General features: G+C 47.2%; 1 pseudogene across 1 annotated transcript in view; it reads left to right on the forward strand.

Moving 5' to 3' along the window:
• Window positions 1–1,645: 1,645 nt before the first annotated feature.
• LOC311121097 overlaps window positions 1,646–21,569 on the forward strand; it is a 30,115-nt pseudogene continuing 10,191 nt past the window's right edge. The window contains exons 1-6 of the transcript in view: window positions 1,646–1,753; window positions 1,935–2,860; window positions 7,041–7,118; window positions 16,407–16,446; window positions 17,088–17,222; window positions 20,134–20,385. The product of the transcript in view is annotated as an uncharacterized misc_RNA (transcript). The remainder of the gene's footprint in view (window positions 1,754–1,934; window positions 2,861–7,040; window positions 7,119–16,406; window positions 16,447–17,087; window positions 17,223–20,133; window positions 20,386–21,569) is intronic.

Here is a 21,569-nt window from a genome sequence, read left to right on the forward strand (position 1 = left end):
GGGTTCAAAACGAAAGAGAAAATCCTACCTGCTCTAATTGTGTGGTAACTCGTCTGTTGTCATTTTGTCTCTGTGAAGTAGGCTACAGGAGTTTTGTAACTTTTCCCACTTTGGCTTAGTGCTAGCACGCTAGCTGACGGACATCTGGAATCTATCTATTTTGGATTCCGGCCCGTTGAAGCGCCCGCCTCACCCTCGCTTTGGTAGATAACTCCGCCTGTACTCTTTTAAACGTTTTACCATTGGATGGGCCCCAACCATCAATCTGTAAGTCTCTGCTCTCTCTTTGTTTTTAATCTGCGGTTATGTTTTAGTTGTGTTCTAGCTGGTCTCCAGTAGTTGGGCTCTAGCTTGCCGACCGTAACCATGGTGATTGGCTAGGCTGGCTAGGCTAATAGCTAGTTGGCTAAATAGCTAACATTAGCTGGCTGGCTAGCTAGCTGGCTAAGATAACTGCATATAGCTAACATTCTTTGATAACCGGTTAGATGGTGTTATATATTTCCTAAACGTTGGTTTACTTTAATGTAGCTGTAAGCTCTTTCAGTGCTAACGGAACATTAGCAGGCTGGTAGGGCTAATGTTAGCAGGCTAGTAGGGCTAACATTAGCAGGCTGGTTGACTAGCAACCTTGCAAGTTGATTTGTAACAATAAATTCAAAAAGTATTTGCTTGTAAGTTAGAAAATCTCATTTAAATCAGTAGTCATGAGTGCAACGATTTGGTTTAATTGGAAGTTATACATTTTGAAGTTATCTCTGTTGGACTTTACATTATAGAAAATGGGCTGGCTTGCCGGGTCCTCCATATTACATCACACCCCGGAATAACTTTTTCCGACATGACTTCGGCATTTTACGGAATTCTGATCGGTTTTATGTAATAACTCCAAAAATAGAAAAGTGAGGTGTAACTTTGCATTGGGACTTTTGATGCGTATATATATATATGTTGTAAAGTGGTTGTCCCACTGGCTATCATAAGGTGAATGCACCAATTTGTAAGTGGCTCTGGATAAGAGCGTCTGCTAAATGACGAAAATGTAAATGTAAATACTAATGCAAATCCCAATATGTTACATGTGGTTATGTTTGTGGTCCTCTGTAGCTCAGCTGGTAGAGCACGGCGCTTGTAACGCCAAGGTAGTGGGTTCGATCCCCGGGACCACCCATACACAAAAGAAAAAAAATGTATGCTCGCATGACTAAGTCGCTTTGGATAAAAGCGTCTGCTAAATGGCATATTATTATTATTATTATTATTATATTATTATTATATTAAAAGAGAGAGTTGAGAGTTTCTGTGTGTTCATAATACATAATAGAGCCCATGGTTTCAGGGTGGTGTCACGACACATTCTCTCTCCCCTCTGATCCTGTGGCTCGGTTCTGTTCCCACTTCCTGTGATGTCATCATGTCTCTGTCAGGTCTGATCCCAACCAGGGGGACAGGGAGTGTGTGTGTGTGTGTGTGTGTGTGTGTGTCTTTCTCTCTGTGTGTGTTGGAGATTTGAAAGGCCTTTACTGCTGTTGTTATAACTGACCCAGTGGATAAAGCTGTGGATATATTATTCTGTTCCCTGTGTGTGTGTGTGTGTGTGTGTGTGTGTGTGTGTGTGTGTGTGTGTGTGTGTGTGTGTGTGTAGATCCCAGTGCTAGCCGGTCCTCCTCAGAGGAGAGGATCAACCATGAAGCATCAGAACTAGAGAGAAGACTCAGTCTGCTGTCCCTCAGCAGTAGACAGAGCAGCACAGGTAATCCATCAATTAATCAGTCAATAATCCCAGTTTTCTGTTAATATCCTGACTATATTTGAACCATCAATAAGTTATGTAGTTGGTATCATTCAATTTAATCTGAAATAATTTGACCTTTACTCAATTGACCTTTGATAAATCAATCAATCAATCATCTAATCAATAATATCCTCCCCAGCCTCCACCTCCAGTTACAGCACCTCCGTTGCCGGGGATGACCGCAGCAGTATCTCTTCCTCCTCCTCCAGCCAATCAGACGCCAGCTACGGAAGCCACCTTCCTTTGTGGCCAGAGCCAAAACGCCCCACTTCCTCAACCGAGACCCTGTCGGCCCCTCCTACTGCGAGGTCCTCGGCCAATCTGGACGAGCAACTCTATAATGCTGTCATGAACCGCTCTCCTTTCAAACCGCCTTCCCATACTCGCAGTCTCCACGACAGCGGGCGCCAAAGCTCATTGGACAGCGGGATCGGCATCGCCACGGCCAGCAGCCAATCATCTTACTCCGGGAGCTTCTCTTCCTGTACGGGCAGCCTGGACACAGCCAGTCAGGGAGGAGGGGAGGAGTTTGGGTCTGTCCTTAGTCTACCTCCCCCTCCTCCCTCTCTACCTCCTCTTCCTCCTCCCACTCTACCTCCTCCACCTCCTCCTCTGTCCATAATGACCCCTGAGCCTGACCCTCTCTCCCCCCCTGCTCCCTGCTCCTGCCCCCCCTCTTGCTCCTCCTCCTCCTCCTCCTCCTCCAGGACTAGTGGTTATAGCTCTAGCGCCCCCCGGTGGCAGAGTGAGGAGTACCAGGCACCCAGCCATCTCAGACTACACTACGACAGCCCCAGGAACATCCTCCACACCCTGGCCTTCAGGGATCCTCCACCCCAGGGAGGAGCACCGGAACCGGCCAGGGACAGGCGGCTCGGTGGAGGTCATGGAGGTCAAGGACAGATCCAGGGGCATGGGTGTCCTTCCCTCCCCTCCACCCCCATCGAGGCCTCTCTCCAGCGGGTAGGGACCACGAGGCAGCCCCCTGTGGACAGCCCCATGTCCAGTAGGCTTACGCCCAGACCTCTGCTGTTACCTGGCTGTCCAGTGTGTGGAGGAACGCAGGTAATACAACTCTAACTTCTGAACGTTTTTTAAAATTGTTTAAACATTTTATTTAACCTTAATTTAACCAGGTAAGCCAGTTGAGAACAAGTCCTCATTTACAACTGCGACCTGGCCAAGATAAAGCAAAGCAGTGCGATAAAAACAACAACACAGAGTTACATATGGGGTAAAACAAAACATAAAGTCAAAAAATACAACAGAAAATATATATACAGTGTGTGCAAATGTAGCAAGTTATGGAGGTAAGGCAATAAATAGGCCATAGTGCAAAATAGTTACAATTTAGTATTAACACTGGAGTGATAGATGTGCAGAAGATGATGTGCAAATAGAGATACTGGGGTGCAAATGAGCAAAATAAATAACAATATAGGGATGAGGTAGTTGGGTGGGCTAATTACAGATGGGCTGTGTACAGGTGCAGTGATCGGTAAGCTGCTCTGACAACTGATGCTTAAAGTTAGTGAGGGAGATAAGAGTCTCCAGCTTCAGAGATTTTTGCAATTCGTTCCAGTCATTGGCAGCAGAGAACTGGAAGGAATGGCGGCCAAAGGAGGTGTTGGCTTTGGGGATGACCAGTGAGATATACCTGCTGGAGCGCAGACTACGGGTGGGTGTTGCTATGGTGACCAGTGAGCTAAGATAAGACAGGGATTTGCCTAGCAGTGATTTATAGAGGACCTGGAGCCAGTGGGTTTGGCGACAAATATGTAGTGAGGACCAGCCAACGAGAGAGTACAGGTCACAATGGTGGGTAGTATTTGGGGCTTTGGTGACAAAACGGATGGCACTGTGATAGACTACATCCAATTTGCTGAGTAGAGTGTTGGAAGCTATTTTGTAAATGACATCGCCGAAGTCAAGGATCGGTAGGATAGTCAGTTTTACGAGGGCATGTTTGGCAGCATGCGTGAAGGAGGCTTTGTTGCGAAATAGGAAGCCGATTCTAGATCTAACTTTTGATTGGAGATGCTTAATGTGAGTCTGGAAGGAGAGTTTACAGTCTAACCAGACACCTAAGTATTTGTAGTTGTCCACATACTCTAGGTCAGACCCGCCGAGAGTAGTGATTCTAGTCGGGTGGGCGGGTGCAAGCAGCGTTCGGTTGAAGAGCATGCATTTAGTTTTACTAGTGTTTAAGAGCAGTTGGAGGCTACGGAAGGAGTTTTGTAGGGCGTTGAAGCTCGTTTGGAGGTTTGTTAACACAGTGTCCAATGAAGGGCCAGATGTATACAAAATGGTGTCGTCTGCGTAGAGGTGGATCTGAGAGTCACCAGCAGCAAGAGCGACATCATTGATATACACAGAGAATAGAGTCGGCCCGAGAATTGAACCCTGTGGCACCCCCATAGAGACTGCCATAGGTCCAGACAACAGGCCCTCCGATTTGACACCTTGAACTCTATCTGAGAAGTAGTTGGTGAACCAGGCGAGGCAGTCATTTGAGAAACCAAGGCTATTTAGTCTGCCAATAAGAATGTGGTGGTTGACAGAGTCGAAAGCCTTGGCCAGGTCGATGAAGACCTTATCACAATGCTAATAGATTCCTAGGCTTCATTTGGCAGATTTGATAATCCTGCTTCCCTCTGGCTACATCCCAAATGGTACCCTTGTTCCCTACATAGTGCACTACTTACCTTTATGGAGCTCTGATCAAAAGTGGAGCCCTATAAGGAATAGGATGCCATTTGGGAAGCAGACTCTATCTCGCTGCCCCCCCGTTCGTCTCTAATTGATTTCTGTTTGAAAAAAGGGAGCTTTTGGTAGGCCTCTGAAATGACACCCTATTCCTTATATAGTGCACTACTTTAGACCAGGCTCTGGTGCACTATCTAGGGAATAGGGTGCCATTTAATACATAGTTCGGATTATCTTCAGAGACTGAATGAAAATCAACTAAGTTTGTAGTGATTCCTGGATTTCAGTGACAGCTGTTTCAATGTGTGTGTGTGTGTGTGTGTGTGTGACTGGGATTGTGTGTGTCTTAGCGAGGCTCTGAAGAGCAGTGATCAGATGAGAAGAAAGAAACGGACCGAAACACTTGAAGAGACGAGATGTGTTTGTGACTTGAAGAGACAAGACGTGTTTGTAACTTGAAGAGCCGTGTTTGTAACTTGAAGAGCCGTGTTTGTGACTTGAAGAGAGAAGACGTGTTTGTAACTTGAAGAGACAAGACGTGTTTGTAACTTGAAGAGCCGTGTTTGTGACTTGAAGAGAGAAGACGTGTTTGTAACTTGAAGAGACGAGCCGTGTTTGTAACTTGAAGAGCCGTGTTTGTGACTTGAAGAGACAAGACGTGTTTGTAACTTGAAGAGCCGTGTTTGTAACTTGAAGAGCCGTGTTTGTAACTTGAAGAGACGTTTGTAACTTGAAGAGCCCTGTTTGTAACTTGAAGAGACCTGTTTGTAACTTGAAGAGACGAGATGTGTTTGTAACTTGAAGAGCCCTGTTTGTAACTTGAAGAGCCGTGTTTGTGACTTGAAGAGACGAGCCGTGTTTGTGACTTGAAGAGACCTGTTTGTAATTTTCCTTTCTTCAGACATGGTCTCTCAGTGGAACCAAGCCATATTGTGTATAGAGTAAATATTTGTATGATGTTTCTGAAGACTTCAGCCATCAACATGTTCTAGAACAACATGTGCCGTGTGTTCTGGAATACATAGACAGTGATTCTAATTCTAAGAGTGAGAGCCAGTAGGCCCTGTGTTCCTCTGCCTTTGAGGAGACAGATTGGGTGCCAGTGTGTCTCCTTTCTTGATGGTGCTGGTGACTGTTCTGTTATGCCCCTCAGACAGCCCTCCCTCTCTGATGTCACTGTGGTGTCTAATTGGTCTGTCATGCCCCTCAGACAGCCCTCCCTCTCTGATGTCACTGTGGCGTCTAATTGGCCACTTCTCTCCTGATGTATTACATCTACTCTTAAGAGCTTTGCTTTAGTTGATACCAGCTTCTTCCCCTTTCTGTTGATACCAGCTTCTTCCCCTTTCTGTTGATACCAGCTTCTTCCCCTTTCTGTTGATACCAGCTTCTTCCCCTTTCTGTTGATACCAGCTTCTTCCCCTTTCTGTTGATACCAGCTTCTTCCACTTTCTGTTGATACCAGCTTCTTCCCCTTTCTGTTGATACCAGCTTCTTCCCCTTTCTGTTGATACCAGCTTCTTCCACTTTCTGTTGATACCAGCTTCTTCCCCTTTCTGTTGATACCAGCTTCTTCCCCTTTCTGTTGATACAAGCTTCTTCCCCTCCTCTGTCGAGCACTACATCTTCCCCTCCCCTGTCGAGCACCACATTTTCTCCTCCCCTGTCGAGCACTACATCTTCCCCTCCTCTGTCAAGCGCTACATACATCTTCCCCTCCTCTGTCGAACACTACATCTTCCCCTCTGTCAAGCGCTACATACATCTTCCCCTCCTCTGTCGAACACTACATCTTCCCCTCCTCTGTCAAGCGCTACATACATCTTCCCCTCCTCTGTCGAGCGCTACATCTTCCCCTCCCCTGTCGAGCACCACATCTTCCCCTCCTCTGTCAAGCGCTACATATATCTTCCCCTCCTCTGTCGAGCACAGCTTCCATATCTAGGGCAATCGGATAGGATTAAATGCATAGAAATATAATTAATAGGACGGGCGTCCCCATTCAAGTCAACGCCCGTTCTATTCATTCTATTTCTAGGGCAGTTGGTTCAAACATATACCGACGCGTGTGTGTGTGTGTGTGACTGGAGAATTCATGTTGACCCTCTGAACCCCTGACTATGTCTGTCCTCTCCAATACTCCCTCTTCACCTCACTGTGCTGTTTGGCAAGACAATAAGACAATAAGTCTTCCTTCTCTCAACTTTACATTCAACATGTTGTTGTGGACTGGCTGTGAATGGCTCTGTTTCATCATAAGGATTATCCTCTGAACATACCATGACCAGACCTGGGTTCAAATTCTATTTGAAATCTTTCAAATGCTTTGATTGTTTGCTCTAGTCTGTCTGGAGGGCCTAGTGGGCGGGGCTTGCCGCTTTGGGACTATCCCATTGGTCCATTATGCCAGGCACAACCTAAGCAAACACAGATCCGAGTATTTGAAATGATTTCGAAATAGTATTTGAACCCAGGTCTGGTTTACCACCATGGTTGTAGTTTAACCCCACCTCTCTCATCCGTTTGTCCCCCCATCCAGAGTCATCATCCCTGTATAGATCACAACTACATTACCCATGAGCAATGGTTCTCAGCTAGAAAGAGATATGTTACGCAGGTAAGATGACACGTCGTGTGGAAGTGGTTATTGACAGCATGTGCAAAGATACTTTTAGCTAACCCCTTAGTTTTTTAAAAAACGTTTAACTGATGCCTAACATGCTGACTACACCGGCCACGCCCGTGCCTCATCGAGCGCATGTTAAGTTTGTCCGTCCACACCAGACGATCAGGACAAACAGGGTAGAAATATCAAAACCAACTCTGAACCAACTATATTAAATTTGGGGACAGGTCGAAACACATTATAAACGTTCATGGACATTTAGCTAGCTAGCATGCTGTTGCTAGCAAATGTTTCCTGGGATATAAACATTGGGTTGTTATTTTACCTGAAATGTCATTTATTTTGCTGGATCTTTGTAGAATATCGACTCATTTTGAGTTACACAAAGTCGTGTGTTCTCTACTCCGACAATTAATCCACGGATAAAATTTGAAACCTACACTGAACAAAAATATAAACGCAACATGCAACAATTTCAAAGATTTTACAGAGTTACAGTTCATATAAGGAAATCAGTCAATTGAAATAAATTCATTAGGCTCTATGGATTTCACGTGACTGGGCAGGGGCGCAGCCATGGGTGACCCTGGGCCAATCAGAATGAGTTTTTCCCCACAAAAGGGCTTTATACAGACAAAAATAGTCCTCAGCATTTTTTTTGCAAGTATGGAACATTTCTGGGATCGTTTATTTCAGCTCATGAAACATGGGACACTTTACATGTTACATTTATATTTTTGTTCAGTATAGTTATTTTCTAGTAATCTCTCCTAGTTCAGTCTTCTTCTTCTGTGGATTTTATATGTCGGTTGGCAACCAACTTTAAGGTGCATTACCACCACCAACTGGACTGGAGTGTGGACCTCAGTTCATCTTTCAATCACCCATGCGGCTATATGCTCCTAAAAACCAATGAGGCGGGACGTTGCAGCGCATCAAGCTTCTAACATTTATATTTTAGTGCCTGGCTGCGCAGGCACTCGTTGACGTTCGCGAGCAGTTTGGATGAAATGATTGAATAACATGTATGTGTTGGTAGAGCGTGGAGCTTGGTGTGGTCACCATGTTAGTAGTGGTCCTGTATGGGTCAGTTGGTAGAGCGTGGAGCTTGGTGTGGTCACCATGTTAGTGGTGGTCCTGTATGGTTCAGTTGGTGGAGCGTGGAGCTTGGTGTGGTCACCATGTTAGTAGTGGTCCTGTATGGGTCAGTTGGTGGAGCGTGGAGCTTGGTGTGGTCACCATGTTAGCAGTGGTCCTGTATGGTTCAGTTGGTAGAGCGTGGAGCTTGGTGTGGTCACCATGTTAGTAGTGGTCCTGTATGGTTCAGTTGGTAGAGCGTGGAGCTTGGTGTGGTCACCATGTTAGTAGTGGTCCTGTATGGTTCAGTTGGTAGAGCGTGGAGCTTGGTGTGGTCACCATGTTAGTAGTGGTCCTGTATGGTTCAGTTGGTAGAGCATGGAGCTTGGTGTGGTCACCATGTTAGTAGTGGTCCTGTATGGTTCAGTTGGTAGAGCGTGGAGCTTGGTGTGGTCACCATGTTAGTAGTGGTTGCGCTGTATGGTTCAGTTGGTAGAGCGTGGAGCTTGGTGTGGTCACCATGTTAGTAGTGGTCACCATGTTAGTAGTGGTCCTGTATGGTTCAGTTGGTAGAGCGTGGAGCTTGGTGTGGTCACCATGTTAGTGGTGGTCCTGTATGGTTCAGTTGGTAGAGCGTGGAGCTTGGTGTGGTCACCATGTTAGTAGTGGTCCTGTATGGTTCAGTTGGTAGAGCGTGGAGCTTGGTGTGGTCACCATGTTAGTAGTGGTCCTGTATGGTTCAGTTGGTAGAGCGTGGAGCTTGGTGTGGTCACCATGTTAGTAGTGGTCCTGTATGGTTCAGTTGGTGGAGCGTGGAGCTTGGTGTGGTCACCATGTTAGTAGTGGTCCTGTATGGTTCAGTTGGTAGAGCGTGGAGCTTGGTGTGGTCACCATGTTAGTGGTGGTCCTGTATGGTTCAGTTGGTAGAGCGTGGAGCTTGGTGTGGTCACCATGTTAGTAGTGGTCCTGTATGGTTCAGTTGGTGGAGCGTGGAGCTTGGTGTGGTCACCATGTTAGTAGTGGTCCTGTATGGTTCAGTTGGTAGAGCGTGGAGCTTGGTGTGGTCACCATGTTAGTAGTGGTCCTGTATGGTTCAGTTGGTAGAGCGTGGAGCTTGGTGTGGTCACCATGTTAGTGGTGGTCCTGTATGGTTCAGTTGGTAGAGCGTGGAGCTTGGTGTGGTCACCATGTTAGTAGTGGTCCTGTATGGTTCAGTTGGTAGAGCGTGGAGCTTGGTGTGGTCACCATGTTAGTGGTGGTCCTGTATGGTTCAGTTGGTAGAGCGTGGAGCTTGGTGTGGTCACCATGTTAGTAGTGGTCCTGTATGGTTCAGTTGGTAGAGCGTGGAGCTTGGTGTGGTCACCATGTTAGTAGTGGTCCTGTATGGTTCAGTTGGTAGAGCGTGGAGCTTGGTGTGGTCACCATGTTAGTAGTGGTCCTGTATGGTTCAGTTGGTAGAGCGTGGAGCTTGGTGTGGTCACCATGTTAGTAGTGGTCCTGTATGGTTCAGTTGGTGGAGCGTGGAGCTTGGTGTGGTCACCATGTTAGTGGTGGTCCTGTATGGTTCAGTTGGTAGAGCGTGGAGCTTGGTGTGGTCACCATGTTAGTGGTTGTCCTGTATGGTTCAGTTGGTAGAGCGTGGAGCTTGGTGTGGTCACCATGTTAGTAGTGGTCCTGTATGGTTCAGTTGGTAGAGCGTGGAGCTTGGTGTGGTCACCATGTTAGTAGTGGTCCTGTATGGTTCAGTTGGTAGAGCGTGGAGCTTGGTGTGGTCACCATGTTAGTAGTGGTCCTGTATGGTTCAGTTGGTAGAGCGTGGAGCTTGGTGTGGTCACCAGGTTAGTGGTGGTCCTGTATGGTTCAGTTGGTGGAGCTTGGTGTGGTCACCATGTTAGTAGTGGTCCTGTATGGTTCAGTTGGTAGAGCGTGGAGCTTGGTGTGGTCACCATGTTAGTAGTGGTCCTGTATGGTTCAGTTGGTGGAGCTTGGTGTGGTCACCATGTTAGTAGTGGTACTGTATGGTTCAGTTGGTAGAGCATGGAGCTTGGTGTGGTCACCATGTTAGTAGTGGTACTGTATGGTTCAGTTGGTAGAGCGTGGAGCTTGGTGTGGTCACCATGTTAGTAGTGGTCCTGTATGGTTCAGTTGGTAGAGCGTGGAGCTTGGTGTGGTCACCATGTTAGTAGTGGTCCTGTATGGTTCAGTTGGTAGAGCGTGGAGCTTGGTGTGGTCACCATGTTAGTAGTGGTCCTGTATGGTTCAGTTGGTAGAGCGTGGAGCTTGGTGTGGTCACCATGTTAGTAGTGGTCCTGTATGGTTCAGTTGGTAGAGCGTGGAGCTTGGTGTGGTCACCATGTTAGTTGTGGTCCTGTATGGTTCAGTTGGTAGAGCGTGGAGCTTGGTGTGGTCACCATGTTAGTGGTTGTCCTGTATGGTCAGTTGGTAGAGCGTGGAGCTTGGTGTGGTCACCATGTTAGTAGTGGTCCTGTATGGTTCAGTTGGTAGAGCGTGGAGCTTGGTGTGGTCACCATGTTAGTAGTGGTCCTGTATGGTTCAGTTGGTAGAGCGTGGAGCTTGGTGTGGTCACCATGTTAGTAGTGGTCCTGTATGGTTCAGTTGGTTGAGTGTGGAGCTTGGTGTGGTCACCATGTTAGTAGTGGTCCTGTATGGTTCAGTTGGTAGAGCATGGAGCTTGGTGTGGTCACCAGGTTAGTGGTGGTCCTGTATGGTTCAGTTGGTGGAGCTTGGTGTGGTCACCATGTTAGTAGTGGTCCTGTATGGTTCAGTTGGTAGAGCGTGGAGCTTTGTGTGGTCACCATGTTAGTAGAGGTCCTGTATGGTTCAGTTGGTGGAGCTTGGTGTGGTCACCATGTTAGTAGTGGTACTGTATGGTTCAGTTGGTAGAGCGTTGAGCTTGGTGTGGTCACCATGTTAGTAGTGGTCCTGTATGGTTCAGTTGGTGGAGCATGGAGCTTGGTGTGGTCACCAGGTTAGTGGTGGTCCTGTATGGTTCAGTTGGTGGAGCTTGGTGTGGTCACCATGTTAGTAGTGGTCCTGTATGGTTCAGTTGGTAGAGCGTGGAGCTTTGTGTGGTCACCATGTTAGTAGTGGTCCTGTATGGTTCAGTTGGTGGAGCTTGGTGTGGTCACCATGTTAGTAGTGGTACTGTATGGTTCAGTTGGTAGAGCGTGGAGCTTGGTGTGGTCACCATGTTAGTAGTGGTCCTGTATGGTTCAGTTGGTAGAGCATGGAGCTTGGTGTGGTCACCAGGTTAGTGGTGGTCCTGTATGGTTCAGTTGGTGGAGCTTGGTGTGGTCACCATGTTAGTAGTGGTCCTGTATGGTTCAGTTGGTAGAGCGTGGAGCTTGGTGTGGTCACCATGTTAGTAGTGGTCCTGTATGGTTCAGTTGGTAGAGCGTGGAGCTTGGTGTGGTCACCAGGTTAGTGGTGGTCCTGTATGGTTCAGTTGGTGGAGCTTGGTGTGGTCACCATGTTAGTAGTGGTCCTGTATGGTTCAGTTGGTAGAGCGTGGAGCTTGGTGTGGTCACCATGTTAGTAGTGGTCCTGTATGGTTCAGTTGGTGGAGCTTGGTGTGGTCACCATGTTAGTAGTGGTACTGTATGGTTCAGTTGGTAGAGCGTGGAGCTTGGTGTGGTCACCAGGTTAGTGGTGGTCCTGTATGGTTCAGTTGGTGGAGCTTGGTGTGGTCACCATGTTAGTAGTGGTCCTGTATGGTTCAGTTGGTAGAGCGTGGAGCTTGGTGTGGTCACCATGTTAGTAGTGGTCCTGTATGGTTCAGTTGGTGGAGCTTGGTGTGGTCACCATGTTAGTAGTGGTACTGTATGGTTCAGTTGGTAGAGCGTGGAGCTTGGTGTGGTCACCATGTTAGTAGTGGTCCTGTATGGTTCAGTTGGTAGAGCGTGGAGCTTGGTGTGGTCACCATGTTAGTAGTGGTCCTGTATGGTTCAGTTGGTAGAGCGTGGAGCTTGGTGTGGTCACCATGTTAGTAGTGGTCCTGTATGGTTCAGTTGGTAGAGCGTGGAGCTTGGTGTGGTCACCATGTTAGTAGTGGTCCTGTATGGTTCAGTTGGTAGAGCGTGGAGCTTGGTGTGGTCACCATGTTAGTAGTGGTCCTGTATGGTTCAGTTGGTAGAGCGTGGAGCTTGGTGTGGTCACCATGTTAGTTGTGGTCCTGTATGGTTCAGTTGGTAGAGCGTGGAGCTTGGTGTGGTCACCATGTTAGTGGTTGTCCTGTATGGTCAGTTGGTAGAGCGTGGAGCTTGGTGTGGTCACCATGTTAGTAGTGGTCCTGTATGGTTCAGTTGGTAGAGCGTGGAGCTTGGTGTGGTCACCATGTTAGTAGTGGTCCTGTATGGTTCAGTTGGTAGAGCGTGGAGCTTGGTGTGGTCACCATGTTAGTAGTGGTCCTGTATGGTTCAGTTGGTTGAGTGTGGAGCTTGGTGTGGTCACCATGTTAGTAGTGGTCCTGTATGGTTCAGTTGGTAGAGCATGGAGCTTGGTGTGGTCACCAGGTTAGTGGTGGTCCTGTATGGTTCAGTTGGTGGAGCTTGGTGTGGTCACCATGTTAGTAGTGGTCCTGTATGGTTCAGTTGGTAGAGCGTGGAGCTTTGTGTGGTCACCATGTTAGTAGTGGTCCTGTATGGTTCAGTTGGTGGAGCTTGGTGTGGTCACCATGTTAGTAGTGGTACTGTATGGTTCAGTTGGTAGAGCGTGGAGCTTGGTGTGGTCACCATGTTAGTAGTGGTCCTGTATGGTTCAGTTGGTGGAGCATGGAGCTTGGTGTGGTCACCAGGTTAGTGGTGGTCCTGTATGGTTCAGTTGGTGGAGCTTGGTGTGGTCACCATGTTAGTAGTGGTCCTGTATGGTTCAGTTGGTAGAGCGTGGAGCTTTGTGTGGTCACCATGTTAGTAGTGGTCCTGTATGGTTCAGTTGGTGGAGCTTGGTGTGGTCACCATGTTAGTAGTGGTACTGTATGGTTCAGTTGGTAGAGCGTGGAGCTTGGTGTGGTCACCATGTTAGTAGTGGTCCTGTATGGTTCAGTTGGTAGAGCATGGAGCTTGGTGTGGTCACCAGGTTAGTGGTGGTCCTGTATGGTTCAGTTGGTGGAGCTTGGTGTGGTCACCATGTTAGTAGTGGTCCTGTATGGTTCAGTTGGTAGAGCGTGGAGCTTGGTGTGGTCACCATGTTAGTAGTGGTCCTGTATGGTTCAGTTGGTAGAGCGTGGAGCTTGGTGTGGTCACCAGGTTAGTGGTGGTCCTGTATGGTTCAGTTGGTGGAGCTTGGTGTGGTCACCATGTTAGTAGTGGTCCTGTATGGTTCAGTTGGTAGAGCGTGGAGCTTGGTGTGGTCACCATGTTAGTAGTGGTCCTGTATGGTTCAGTTGGTGGAGCTTGGTGTGGTCACCATGTTAGTAGTGGTACTGTATGGTTCAGTTGGTAGAGCGTGGAGCTTGGTGTGGTCACCATGTTAGTAGTGGTCCTGTATGGTTCAGTTGGTAGAGCGTGGAGCTTGGTGTGGTCACCATGTTAGTAGTGGTACTGTATGGTTCAGTTGGTAGAGCGTGGAGCTTGGTGTGGTCACCATGTTAGTAGTGGTCCTGTATGGTTCAGTTGGTAGAGCGTGGAGCTTGGTGTGATCACCATGTTAGTAGTGGTCCTGTATGGTTCAGTTGGTAGAGCGTGGAGCTTGGTGTGGTCACCATGTTAGTAGTGGTCCTGTATGGTTCAGTTGGTTGAGTGTGGAGCTTGGTGTGGTCACCATGTTAGTAGTGGTCCTGTATGGTTCAGTTGGTAGAGCATGGAGCTTGGTGTGGTCACCAGGTTAGTGGTGGTCCTGTATGGTTCAGTTGGTGGAGCTTGGTGTGGTCACCATGTTAGTAGTGGTCCTGTATGGTTCAGTTGGTAGAGCGTGGAGCTTTGTGTGGTCACCATGTTAGTAGTGGTCCTGTATGGTTCAGTTGGTGGAGCTTGGTGTGGTCACCATGTTAGTAGTGGTACTGTATGGTTCAGTTGGTAGAGCGTGGAGCTTGGTGTGGTCACCATGTTAGTAGTGGTCCTGTATGGTTCAGTTGGTAGAGCGTGGAGCTTGGTGTGGTCACCATGTTAGTAGTGGTCCTGTATGGTTCAGTTGGTAGAGCGTGGAGCTTGGTGTGGTCACCATGTTAGTAGTGGTCCTGTATGGTTCAGTTGGTAGAGCGTGGAGCTTGGTGTGGTCACCATGTTAGTAGTGGTCCTGTATGGTTCAGTTGGTAGAGCGTGGAGCTTGGTGTGGTCACCATGTTAGTAGTGGTCCTGTATGGTTCAGTTGGTAGAGCGTGGAGCTTGGTGTGGTCACCATGTTAGTAGTGGTCCTGTATGGTTCAGTTGGTTGAGTGTGGAGCTTGGTGTGGTCACCATGTTAGTAGTGGTCCTGTATGGTTCAGTTGGTAGAGCATGGAGCTTGGTGTGGTCACCATGTTAGTGGTGGTCCTGTATGGTTCAGTTGGTAGAGCGTGGAGCTTGCAACACCAGGGTTGTGGGTCTGATTCCCGGAACCAGCCATATGTAAACTGAATGCAGCATGACTGAAAGTTGCTTTGGATAAAAGCTTCTGCTAGGCATATATTATTATTATTTTTGAGAAAGGTTCCTCTTTCAGCTCTGCTACGAGTGTAAGTGTGAAGTATTCACCGACCATTTATTGTTCCAACAACAACAACAACAACATCTTACCACTCACTATCTCCTTGACTTTAACCTTCCCATGTGTCTCTGCCCAAGCAATGTCTGTGTCCCAAATAGCACCCTATTCCCTATACAGTGCCTATGGTCCTGGTAGGAAGTAGTGCACTATATAGGGAATAAGGTGCCATTTGGAACGTGTGTTCCCTCCTCCATCTGTTGAGCGCTGAGAAGTAATCAGATTAACAGTCATCATCCTCACAGTACTGACTACTAATCAGATTAACAGTCATCATCCTCACAGTGTTATCAAAGAGAACTTGTCAAACTCAGTGTGTTGTCAAAGAAAACTGATATAAGAAAAGCAATGCCATGGGTTTTAATAACCAAATCAGACAATAACCTGAAGAAAACGTCTCCTAAAAAGATAGAAGAGAGGGAGAGTGTGTATAATGTACTGTAGTATAATGTACTGTAGTATAATGTACAGTAGTATAATGTACTGTAGTATAATGTACTGTAGTATAATGTGTTGTAGTATAATGTACTGTAGTATAATGTACTGTAGTATAATGTAATGTAGTATAATGTGCTGTAGTATAATGTGTTGTAGTATAATGTGTTGTAGTATAATGTGTTGTAGTATAATGTGTTGTGTTGTAGTATAATGTACTGTAGTATAATGTGTTGTAGTATAATGTGTTGTAGTATAATGTACTGTAGTATAATGTGTTGTAGTATAATGTGTTGTAGTATAATGTACTGTAGTATAATGTTGTAGTATAATGTGTTGTAGTATAATGTGTTGTAGTATAATGTGCTGTAGTATAATGTGCTGTAGTATAATGTGCTGTAGTATAATGTGTTGTAGTATAATGTGTTGTAGTATAATGTGTTGTGTTGTAGTATAATGTACTGTAGTATAATGTGTTGTAGTATAATGTGCTGTAGTATAATGTGTTGTAGTATAATGTACTGTAGTATAATGTACTGTAGTATAATGTGCTGTAGTATAATGTACTGTAGTATAATGTGCTGTAGTATAATGTGCTGTAGTATAATGTACTGTAGTATGTGTTGTAGTATAATGTACTGTAGTATAATGTGTTGTAGTATAATGTGTTGTAGTATAATGTGTTGTAGTATAATGTGTTGTGTTGTAGTATAATGTACTGTAGTATAATGTGTTGTAGTATAATGTGCTGTAGTATAATGTGTTGTAGTATAATGTACTGTAGTATAATGTACTGTAGTATAATGTGCTGTAGTATAATGTGCTGTAGTATAATGTGCTGTAGTATAATGTACTGTAGTATAATGTGTTGTAGTATAATGTACTGTAGTATAATGTGTTGTAGTATAATGTACTGTAGTATAATGTGTTGTAGTATAATGTGTTGTATTATAATGTACTGTATTATAATGTACTGTAGTATAATGTACTGTAGTATAATGTGATGTAGTATAATGTGTTGTAGTATATTGTGTTATCTAATATTTTCCTATTTCGGTTCCATTTTAGACAAACAGCCCTTCACATTCAGGACTCTCCCCAACACCAGGTCTGTCTGTCTGTCTGTCTGTCTTTCTACGTCTGTCTGTCTGTCTGTCTGTCTGTCTGCGTCTGTCTGTCTGTCTTTCTGCATCTGTCTGTCTTTCTGCATCTGTCTGTCTGTCTGCGTATGTCTGTCTGTCTGCGTCTGTCTGTCTGTCTGTCTGTCTTTCTGCATCTGTCTGTCTGTCTGTCTGTCTGTCTGTCTGTCTGCGTCTGTCTGTCTGTCTTTCTGCATCTGTCTGTCTTTCTGCATCTGTCTGTCTGTCTGTCTGTCTGTCTTTCTGCATATGTCTGTCTTTCTGCATATGTCTGTCTGTCTTTCTGCATATGTCTGTCTGTCTGTCTGTCTTTCTGCATCTGTCTGTCTTTCTGCATCTGTCTGTCTGTCTGTCTGTCTGTCTGTGTCTGTCTGTCTTTCTGCATCTGTCTGTCTGTCTTTCTGCATATGTCTGTCTGTCTTTCTGCGTCTGTCTGTCTGTCTTTCTGCATATGTCTGTCTGTCTGTCTGTCTGTCTGTCTGTCTTTCTGCATATGTCTGTCTGTATTTACACCATCATTCTAATGGTAACATTGTAGCAGAACTAAATGGTCTCTATATATTCATAAACCTGTTGGTGTTAACATTCAATACTGCCCTACTTTTCTCAGATACACCCCCCCAGTGTAGAGAGGTATGGCGGGGTGAGGCGGGCCTCTCTCACCCTCTCTCACCCTCCTATTCCCCCACACCCCCACCTCCCCCCGGCACGATGACCCTAAGCAGGCAAACCTCAGGCTCTGGTGGTGAGAGCAATGCATCCTGGTTGTTGTTGTTTTTATTTGATATCGTTTTACTAACATGACACGATCTACTTGACTTTAAACGGTTTGTCTTGTATCTGTTTAAATACCTTTTCATGTGGACATGTCCTTCATCGTGAGGGTTTGAAAATATGGCTGTTGATAATCGTAGGTTACTCATACCGCTCCATCACACTTTACATGTTGTCCTGCTCACAGAATGATATTCTATTTCAATGGTCCTGCTTCCCATAAGTGTCTGACTGTCTCTCTGTCTGACTGTCTCTCTGTCATTCTCCCTGGTAGTGTCTGTCTGACTGTCTCTCTGTCATTCTCCCAGGTAGTGTCTGTCTGACTGTCTCTCTGTCATTCTCCCTGGTAGTGTCTGTCTGACTGTCTCTCTGTCATTCTCCCAGGGAGTGTCTGTCTGACTGTCTCTCTGTCATTCTCCCTGGTAGTGTCTGTCTGACTTTCTCTCTGTCATTCTCCCAGGGAGTGTCTGTCTGACTGTCTCTCTGTCATTCTCCCAGGTAGTGTCTGTCTGACTGTCTCTCTGTCATTCTCCCTGGTAGTGTCTGTCTGACTGTCTCTCTGTCATTCTCCCAGGTAGTGTCTGGCTGACTGTCTCTCTGTCATTCTCCCTGGTAGTGTCTGTCTGACTGTCTCTCTGTCATTCTCCCAGGGAGTGTCTGTCTGACTGTCTCTCTGTCATTCTCCCTGGTAGTGTCTGTCTGACTGTCTCTCTGTCATTCTCCCAGGGAGTGTCTGTCTGACTGTCTCTCTGTCATTCTCCCAGGTAGTGTCTGTCTGACTGTCTCTCTGTCATTCTCCCTGGTAGTGTCTGTCTGACTGTCTCTCTGTCATTCTCCCAGGTAGTGTCTGTCTGACTGTCTCTCTGTCATTCTCCCTGGTAGTGTCTGTCTGACTGTCTCTCTGTCATTCTCCCAGGGAGTGTCTGTCTGACTGTCTCTCTGTCATTCTCCCAGGTAGTGTCTGTCTGACTGTCTCTCTGTCATTCTCCCTGGTAGTGTCTGTCTGACTGTCTCTCTGTCATTCTCCCAGGTAGTGTCTGTCTGACTGTCTCTCTGTCATTCTCCCTGGTAGTGTCTGTCTGACTGTCTCTCTGTCATTCTCCCAGGGAGTGTCTGTCTGACTGTCTCTCTGTCATTCTCCCAGGTAGTGTCTGTCTGACTGTCTCTCTGTCATTCTCCCTGGTAGTGTCTGTCTGACTGTCTCTCTGTCATTCTCCCAGGGAGTGTCTGTCTGACTGTCTCTCTGTCATTCTCCCTGGTAGTGTCTGTCTGACTGTCTCTCTGTCATTCTCCCAGGTAGTGTCTGTCTGACTGTCTCTCTGTCATTCTCCCAGGTAGTGTCTGTCTGACTGTCTCTCTGTCATTCTCCCTGGTAGTGTCTGTCTGACTGTCTCTCTGTCATTCTCCCAGGGAGTGTCTGTCTGACTGTCTCTCTGTCATTCTCCCAGGTAGTGTCTGTCTGACTGTCTCTCTGTCATTCTCCCTGGTAGTGTCTGTCTGACTGTCTCTCTGTCATTCTCCCAGGGAGTGTCTGTCTGACTGTCTCTCTGTCATTCTCCCTGGTAGTGTCTGTCTGACTGTCTCTCTGTCATTCTCCCAGGTAGTGTCTGTCTGACTGTCTCTCTGTCATTCTCCCAGGGAGTGTCTGTCTGACTGTCTCTCTGTCATTCTCCCAGGGAGTGTCTGTCTCTCTGTCATTCTCCCAGGTAGTGTCTGTCTGACTGTCTCTCTGTCATTCTCCCAGGGAGTGTCTGTCTGACTGTCTCTCTGTCATTCTCCCAGGGAGTGTCTGTCTGACTGTCTCTCTGTCATTCTCCCAGGGAGTGTCTGTCTGACTGTCTCTCTGTCATTCTCCCAGGTAGTGTCTGTCTGACTGTCTCTCTGTCATTCTCCCAGGTAGTGTCTGTCTGACTGTCTCTCTGTCATTCTCCCTGGTAGTGTCTGTCTGACTGTCTCTCTGTCATTCTCCCAGGTAGTGTCTGTCTGACTGTCTCTCTGTCATTCTCCCAGGGAGTGTCTGTCTGACTGTCTCTCTGTCATTCTCCCAGGGAGTGTCTGTCTGACTGTCTCTCTGTCATTCTCCCAGGTAGTGTCTGTCTGACTGTCTCTCTGTCATTCTCCCAGGGAGTGTCTGTCTGACTGTCTCTCTGTCATTCTCCCAGGGAGTGTCTGTCTGACTGTCTCTCTGTCATTCTCCCAGGGAGTGTCTGTCTGTCTGTCTCTCTGTCATTCTCCCAGGTAGTGTCTGTCTGTCTGTCTCTCTGTCATTCTCCCAGGGAGTGTCTGTCTGACTGTCTGTCTGTCATTCTCCCAGGGAGTTTCTGTCTGACTGTCTCTCTGTCATTCTCCCAGGTAGTGTCTGTCTGACTGTCTCTCTGTCATTCTCCCAGGTAGTGTCTGTCTGACTGTCTCTCTGTCATTCTCCCAGGTAGTGTCTGTCTCTCTGTCATTCTCCCAGGTAGTGTCTGTCTGACTGTCTCTCTGTCATTCCCCCAGGTAGTGTCTGTCTGACTGTCTCTCTGTCATTCTCCCAGGTAGTGTCTGTCTGACTGTCTCTCTGTCATTCTCCCAGGTAGTGTCTGTCTGTCTGTCTCTCTGTCATTCTCCCAGGGAGTGTCTGTCTCTCTGTCATTCTCCCAGGGAGTGTCTGTCTCTCTGTCATTCTCCCAGGTAGTGTCTGTCTCTCTGTCATTCTCCCAGGTAGTGTCTGTCTGACTGTCTCTCTGTCATTCTCCCAGGTAGTGTCTGTCTCTCTGTCATTCTCCCAGGTAGTGTCTGTCTGACTGTCTCTCTGTCATTCTCCCAGGGAGTGTCTGTCTGACTGTCTCTCTGTCATTCTCCCAGGGAGTGTCTGTCTGACTGTCTCTCTGTCATTCTCCCAGGGAGTTTCTTTAAGTTCCCTCCGGATGCTTCTACCATGATGATGTCATCAGTCCTGGACAGGCGTCGCCATCACCACAGCGACCCCAGTGTGAACTACGTCAACATCCCCGTTAGCCCCGCGGCTAAAGCTAACAGAGCTAGCAGAGAGCTGCTCTACATGGAGCTGGATCTACAGTCGGAGCCCTACGGTGGGCCAGTTTCCACCAACACCACTGCAGCGAGAGGTAACTCTTTGCAGCTGCGCAGACCCAGTAAGAACACCAACCCTTCTCACACGGCCATTTTAGATGTTTCCCATTTCGGCTCAGTGTTTGCGGCTTTCCATGTTGGCTCAAGTGTTTTGCTGGCTGGTTTGGCTGGCTGCCTTGCTGGCAGATTGGCTGACTAGTTTGGCTGACTGGTTTGGCTGACTGGTTTGGCTGACTGGTTTGGCTGACTGGTTTGGCTGACTGGTTGGCTGACTGGTTTGGCTGACTGGTTTGGCTGACTGGTTTGGCTGACTGGTTGGCTGACTGGTTTGGCTGGCTGGCTGGCAGATTGGCTGGCTGGCAGATTGGCTGACTGGTTTGGCTGGCTGGCTGGCAGGTTGGCTGACTGGTTTGGCTGACTGGTTTGGCTGACTGGTTTGGCTGGCTGGCTGGCAGGTTGGCTGACTGGTTTGGCTGGCTGGCTGGCAGGTTGGCTGACTGGTTTGGCTGGCTGGCTGGCAGGTTGGCTGACTGGTTTGGCTGACAGGTTGGCTGGCTGGTTTGACTGGCTGGCTGGCTGGTTTGGCTGGCAGATTGGCACGTTGGCTGACTGGTATGGCTGGCAGGTTGGCTGACTGGTTTCACTGTCTGGTTTGGCTGGCTGACTGGCTTGGCTGGCTGGCTGGCTGGTTTGACTAGCTGGCTGGTTGGCTGTCCCTTAGCTCAAGTCTTGCTCTATCTCTATCTGTGTCCCAAATAGCACCCTATTCCCTAAATAGTGCACTACTTTGGACCATATCCCTGTGGGCCCTTTACACTATACAGGGAATAGGGTGCCATTGACTCTGTCTGTTTCTTAGCTGTCTAAAGTGACTTTTCTCATCCCGTTTCCTTCATTCCTTTAAAACGTCAAATAAGTTGTGAATAGTGGTGCCAAGAAGATTATAAGGCTTCAACTCTTCTGTGTAGTTTGGAGGAAATGAATTGATCACATTGATGGAATTATAGACTTAGACAGGCTTAGTTATGGGAGAAGAGAGTGACTGAGTCCCTCCACACACACACACACACACACAGACACACACACACACAGACACACACACACAGAAGCGGTGTCAGTCGGTCGTCATGGAAACAGAGTGTGTAATTGGCAGAAAATCACTCATTAAATCGTTGACTGAAGCTGAACACAGCAATTGATTTAACCGCTCGGCTCGCTGCACACAATCCTCTGCTTTATCAAAATA

Source organism: Coregonus lavaretus (genome assembly GCF_964263955.1).
Source record: "Coregonus lavaretus genome assembly, contig: HAP1_SCAFFOLD_6331, whole genome shotgun sequence".
NCBI lineage: Eukaryota > Metazoa > Chordata > Actinopteri > Salmoniformes > Salmonidae > Coregonus > Coregonus lavaretus.